This window comes from Spinacia oleracea, chromosome 5 (assembly GCF_020520425.1).
Source record: "Spinacia oleracea cultivar Varoflay chromosome 5, BTI_SOV_V1, whole genome shotgun sequence".
NCBI classification, from domain to species: Eukaryota; Viridiplantae; Streptophyta; class Magnoliopsida; order Caryophyllales; family Amaranthaceae; genus Spinacia; species Spinacia oleracea.
Genome location: NC_079491.1, coordinates 19795727 through 19801445, shown reverse-complemented (window position 1 = coordinate 19801445; position 5719 = coordinate 19795727). Strand labels below are relative to the sequence as shown.

At 36.1% G+C, this 5719-nt stretch overlaps 1 long non-coding RNA gene across 2 annotated transcripts; it reads right to left on the bottom strand.

The window, feature by feature from the left end:
* Nucleotides 1-341: 341 nt before the first annotated feature.
* Nucleotides 342-4770, bottom strand: LOC130460886 (uncharacterized). Of its 2 annotated transcripts, XR_008921091.1 has the most exons (4): nt 2402-4770; nt 2180-2312; nt 1461-1525; nt 342-478 (listed from the first exon to the last, which is right to left on the bottom strand). It is a non-coding gene; the product is annotated as an uncharacterized lncRNA (long non-coding RNA). The 2 variants fall into 2 exon arrangements; XR_008921092.1 differs by having other exon boundaries at nt 2180-4770.
* Nucleotides 4771-5719: the final 949 nt, after the last annotated feature.

The following is a 5719-nucleotide window of genomic DNA, read 5'->3' as shown; positions in this document are numbered from 1 at the left end:
TTTACCCTTAGGGCTAATCCGGATTCGGGGCGAGTTCTGGGTGGATAGGTTCCAGTCCCCTCCCAATTGTTGTTGCGGGGAATCGAACACGAGTTCTTCCTACCAAGTTCAGCCCCAATCACCACTGAACTGTAACACCCCAACAATTCCCGTTTTCTAAAATAACCCTTTTATAAATATAACTATAGAGAATTATCGAAGTATTATCGCCCGTGTGAAAACGTAATGGCTTATTCAGAATTTTGCAGCGGAAAACATAAAACTAACTTTTAGGTTTATAAATAATCGATTACATATTAAGTTCAAAAACCAATTAACGAAAAATAAGGAATCACGAATAGTACGACAAATTTCAAGTCCAAATTAACAAATTAAATCACTTAATTAAACAAATATAACTACAAGCTCTCTAATCCCGATCCCAATGATGCATCATCTTCAAACCTGTAGATGGGCAACGCTTATTGATCCTTAGAGACTGCTCACCAAAGATGGGTCATCACAGGATCAATAAGGCATAGCCATGATCAACACACACAAACAAAGCACGTAATCAGCAAAGCTGAGTACTACATACTAAAACAATAATAATCCTAACATGATACTATTAAACGATCAATCCTAACATGACACTAATGAACATAAATAAGGGCAGAAAAAGCATGATAATCTGACGACCATACTTAACTAGACTAGGCTAGACTGGACTAGACTTTTATAACAATAATATTATTTTAATTGAAATAGGCAATGGACCGAGTTTTCTAGCTAGACGAGGTACGGGCGCGACTCCGTAACCTCAGTGACCTGCGATATCGAGGAACGTTTGACTGAAAATAGGACGCGGTGATCAATCCGGTCCGAATGAAAGGCCATGGGCTACCACCATGAACCCCAACTCCTGTTTGTCCGTCACTTTAGACGTGCACAGTCTAAAGCTATTGCTACTCAGTTTCACTTTACATGATTTACAAATTGACACCCTGTTATGACTCAACAATCACATAAGGCATGCAACTCACATTTATTTATAACTGTTTTTATCTTGGAATTGAGTAAGTGATCACAAGGCATCAAACAAGACTCATTCCAATTAACTCCAATCTTTTCTTTAATACTGATCAACCCCTGAATATGGGTATAAGGTTTCAACTTACTAAATAAGGTCCTCCACCCTCATAAAGTAGTGAAAAGCTAAAAGGGAACAACAATTAACTGATCTGAATTATATACTAAATAATCTAGTGTTCCCAATCAAACATGTTTGCATCAATCTTCCATACTAACATGTTATAATCCTCCAAATGCAATAAAAGTTTAATATGTTCATCCAACAGTATCAAACATGCCATTTCAACCTGACTAAGTTCATCAACAACATTAACATAACCAAGTTCATCAACAATTCAACATGGTTTCAACAATTAGCACACATTCCAAGCACACAGGTATGTACGTACCTTGTGTAAACAAACTGATAGACCACTTTAACACTTACAAAAGTCGCCTAAAGAGAATTCTCCGCCTAAACAACCAACAAGTAATCTCAATCAATTTCTAATCATTGGCAACCATAAAAAAAGCATTCTAAATGCATCCTAAACATATTTAGAACTTTCCCCAATATCAAAACTTAAACATTTGCTTTCCTAGCATCATAGTTATTGAACTAGTGATTGAAATTCGTTGAAAACTTTTTGCAAACATCGTACTTTAAATTTTCAGCAATATAAATTCATTTAAAAGCTTCACCAAGGTCAATCTACGTTCCCAGTATCCCAAAACAACCAATTCAATAATCCATACTCAACCTACCATGATTAATAATTATAAAACCTTGAATTTCATACTTTAAACAATCAAAAACCAATATTTCAATGTAATTAGATAATCTGAAAATTAATAACTTTATTATAAAATTCATATAATCTTAAATTTATAATTTAAATCACAAAACCCATAACTTTAATTCAAGAAAACATAATTCAAATTAATAAATCATGATAAAGCCCTAACTTAATTTTAATTACTCAAAACTAAAAATTAATTCGTTTTTAATCTCAACATCAAATCTGAAAATCATATTCACCATAAAAATTATAAATTTTATTTAAGAACATAATCTAAATTACAAATTTTAATTTAAAATAATTAGTTACTTAGGGTTTAAGAAAGTAACCAATTCAATAAGGAGGATAGAGGGTTGACCGGCGGACGGTGGTGGCTCGCGGCAAGGGCTGGGCACGGTGGTTGCGTGCGGTGGCTGCTGTGCGAACCGGGGTTGCGTGCGTGGTGCTGCGCGAACGGGGTTGCTGCGAAAACGCAAGGATTAAGGGAAGCTCGAAAACAAACAGAGGGGAAGGGGAGAATCGAAAGAGGATGAGGAGAGGACAGGGCTTACCGGCGGGAGCGGTGGTGGTCCGGTGGCTGGGCAACAGCGAGGGCGACGGCGTGGAGGAGAGGAAGGAGAGATGGCTGAGTTGTGCGTGAATTGAAGAATGAGGGCTTCTCTTTTTTTTTTCTTCTTTTGGTTTCACGTAAGAGTAGAGGAGAGAAAGGAGTATTTGTTGGGTTTATTGGTTTGGGCTATGCCCAATTGGGCTAGGAGTAGGAATTTAGGTGAATCCAAATATTTAGTACTTGTTTTCTAATTTCAATAGAACGTGGTTTCGTAATTCGAAATCGTTTTAACGTACAATTCGAAAATACATTTTGATTTCGTAAATCATTAAAAGTATTCCAAATGAAATAAAATAATTATATTTTAATTACATATTCATTTCTAAAATCTGCAAATTATATTTAAATATATTAATATACGTTAAAATATATAAACAAAATGTATAAAATTACGGGGGATTACAATCTACCCCTCTTAAAAGAAGTTTCGTCCCGAAACTTGACACGAAGAGTCACGCATTTTTCAAGAGTTTTCAACTTATTCTTACTAGAGGAGTACTTGTGCCACTCATGTGCACTCTTTTGCCAACTTGAAGTTGCTTGTGTTACTCATGAACACCTTTTTCTTATGCGGAGAACCTATTTACTTTGCATCAACATGTAAAGGTTGCTAAAAATAAGCATCAAATGCATAAAAATACCATAAAAATAGGTAAAAAGCGCGAATTTCTATCGCATTCTACCCCCTTAAAGAAAACGAGTTACGCCCTCGTAACTCATCCCAGGGAATAACTTTGGATATTTCTACTTCGACGAATAATGCCCCAAAGCTATATTTCCACTAAAATCATAGCAAATGGGATTTCTACACTTCTATCCACACAATGCCTCAACAGGTTCCATCTTAAAGCTCGCATAGTAACTATTGTTGAAGAAGTTCAATCACTCTAGTTGGTCTTTTCAATTACCCTTAAATTCAATAACACAGGATCTCAACATGTATTCCGTTAGTAATCTCAGTCTGTCTATCGGTTGCAGGGTGGAAAGAAATACTCATTTCAATGTCGTCCCCAAGATTCAACTGGACCTTATTGCCAAAATTTCAGACTTTTGTTCTCGGTAAGGATCTTACATGCTGCCCTGTAAAGGTAATGTCTCCAAATATTCATAGATAACACCATAACAGCTAACTCTAGGTCATGGGTTTGGTAATTAGCCTTATAAGGTTTCAATTGACGCGACAAAAGCTAAATCTAAAAAGCTTCCTCACATTTCTCACTTCACTTGAATTTCGATTCCTTTTTCAACAAGTTGGTCAATGGTTTTTCTCTCTTCGAAAAGTCTTTCACAACATCCTATAATGGTCATCTAGGCCTAGAAAACTTTAGATACATACACGTTCTTGGAATAGGTCACTCACTCACCTCTCTAATCTTAGCAGGATCTACAGAGACTCCTTCTGGTCAACTTTTCCTTTTTACCAAACCTCATTATGCCTTTCATGGATATGTATAACTTTTGGGCTTAACTCTTAGCTCTTGCACCAATTCATGTATTTCTTTTCATCTTTTCCAGACAACGAATGATTTCTAACGATCCTGGACCACTCAAATCATCTCTTAGATTTATTCCCTTACGTAACATAGTTCTCAATCAATTTAGTCCTTCATTTTCCGTCGGTGTCACTTATACACATATGACTTCAAGATTTGTATACTTCATTTAATAAAACTAGATTCTTCCTAAGCGTCTCCAAGTAATCCTCAAGTGTTTGTCATGCTCTTTCTCATTCCTTGCATAAATAGGGATATCATCAATAACATCATAACGAACTTAATTCGGAATTCGTAGAAAATCTCATTCATCAAATCCATAATTAATGCAGGTGCATTGGTTAACCTAAAAGACATTATTCTAAACCCACAATGACAATACGAATCCTAATGAGGTCTTAGGCCCTTATCAGCTATTCTAAATTGGTGGTACTTCAAACACAAATCAGTTTTCGAGAACACACTCGCCCAATTCAATTGGTCTAATATGTCATCTATCCTAGGCAAGGGATACTTGTTCTTGATGGTGTTTAGCTCCCTAAAATCGATGCATAATTCCATACTCTTGTCTTTCTCCTTAACAAACAACACAGGAGCTCCCCACAGTGATGAACTAGGTCTAACATACTCCTTAACGAAACAACTCTTGCAATTGTGTCCTAATTAGATCATTTATAGGTGTCGTTTCAGGATTTAACTCTATAGTGAACTCAAATGCTCTAGCTGGTAACATACTTGCAATTTCACTCGGAAACACATCAATGAATCCACTCACAATGGCAACATCCTCGAATTTAACTCCAACCTTTTTACTCACCTCTAACACACTACAGAAAAAAATCGTTCACACTCTCTATTCATCGATTTCCTCACTTGCATTACAGAAATAACTAAGGTTCTTGGACTTCTCAAAACATCTACATGAGCTCAACCTTTCAATAGAGTTCCTTAAACTTACTTTCTAAATTTCACAGTCTACCTTAGCCTTGTACAAACTTAGCCAGTCCCTCCCCAGAATTACATCCAGGTCCCTCAGATTAAACTTTTATCAAATCAGAAGGGAAAACGCAATCTTTTATCTTCAAAGGCAAGTTCTTCCATAATATACACCTTATGGTTACACCAGTAGGCATAATAACAGGTAAATCAATCATTCAAAATCTACTAACTTCAGACTCTTAATGACAGATGACAAAACAAAAGAATGAGTTACTCCCAAATCAAACAACGTTTCAACTAGCACAAAGTTAATAGGAAAAGTAACATGAACTACGCCTGCAGAATGTTCGGCTTCATTTCGACTCATCAAGAATAGCATACCCGGTGCCTTATTATGGTTGTTGTTCTCATTGGAAGACTTATTGTGGTTCCCTAGGTTATTCTGCGACCCTATAGGCTTCGAACTCCAATTTCCGGATTGGTTAAACCCTGGTTTCCCTTGGTTTTCCCCAACATTTTACTCTTTTCTTTTCTCCCTAACAACAATATTTTTCTTGTCCCTTCTAGACTAGAAACCATAAATATGAGCAGCTTTCTCATACACAATATCCATACTAACATGTTATAATCCTCCAAATGCAATAAAAGTTTAATATGTTCATCCAACAGTATCAAACATGCCATTTCAACCTGACTAAGTTCATCAACAACATTAACATAACCAAGTTCATCAACAATTCAACATGGTTTCAACAATTAGCACACATTCCAAGCACACAGGTATGTACGTACCTTGTGTAAACAAACTGATAGACCACTTTAACACT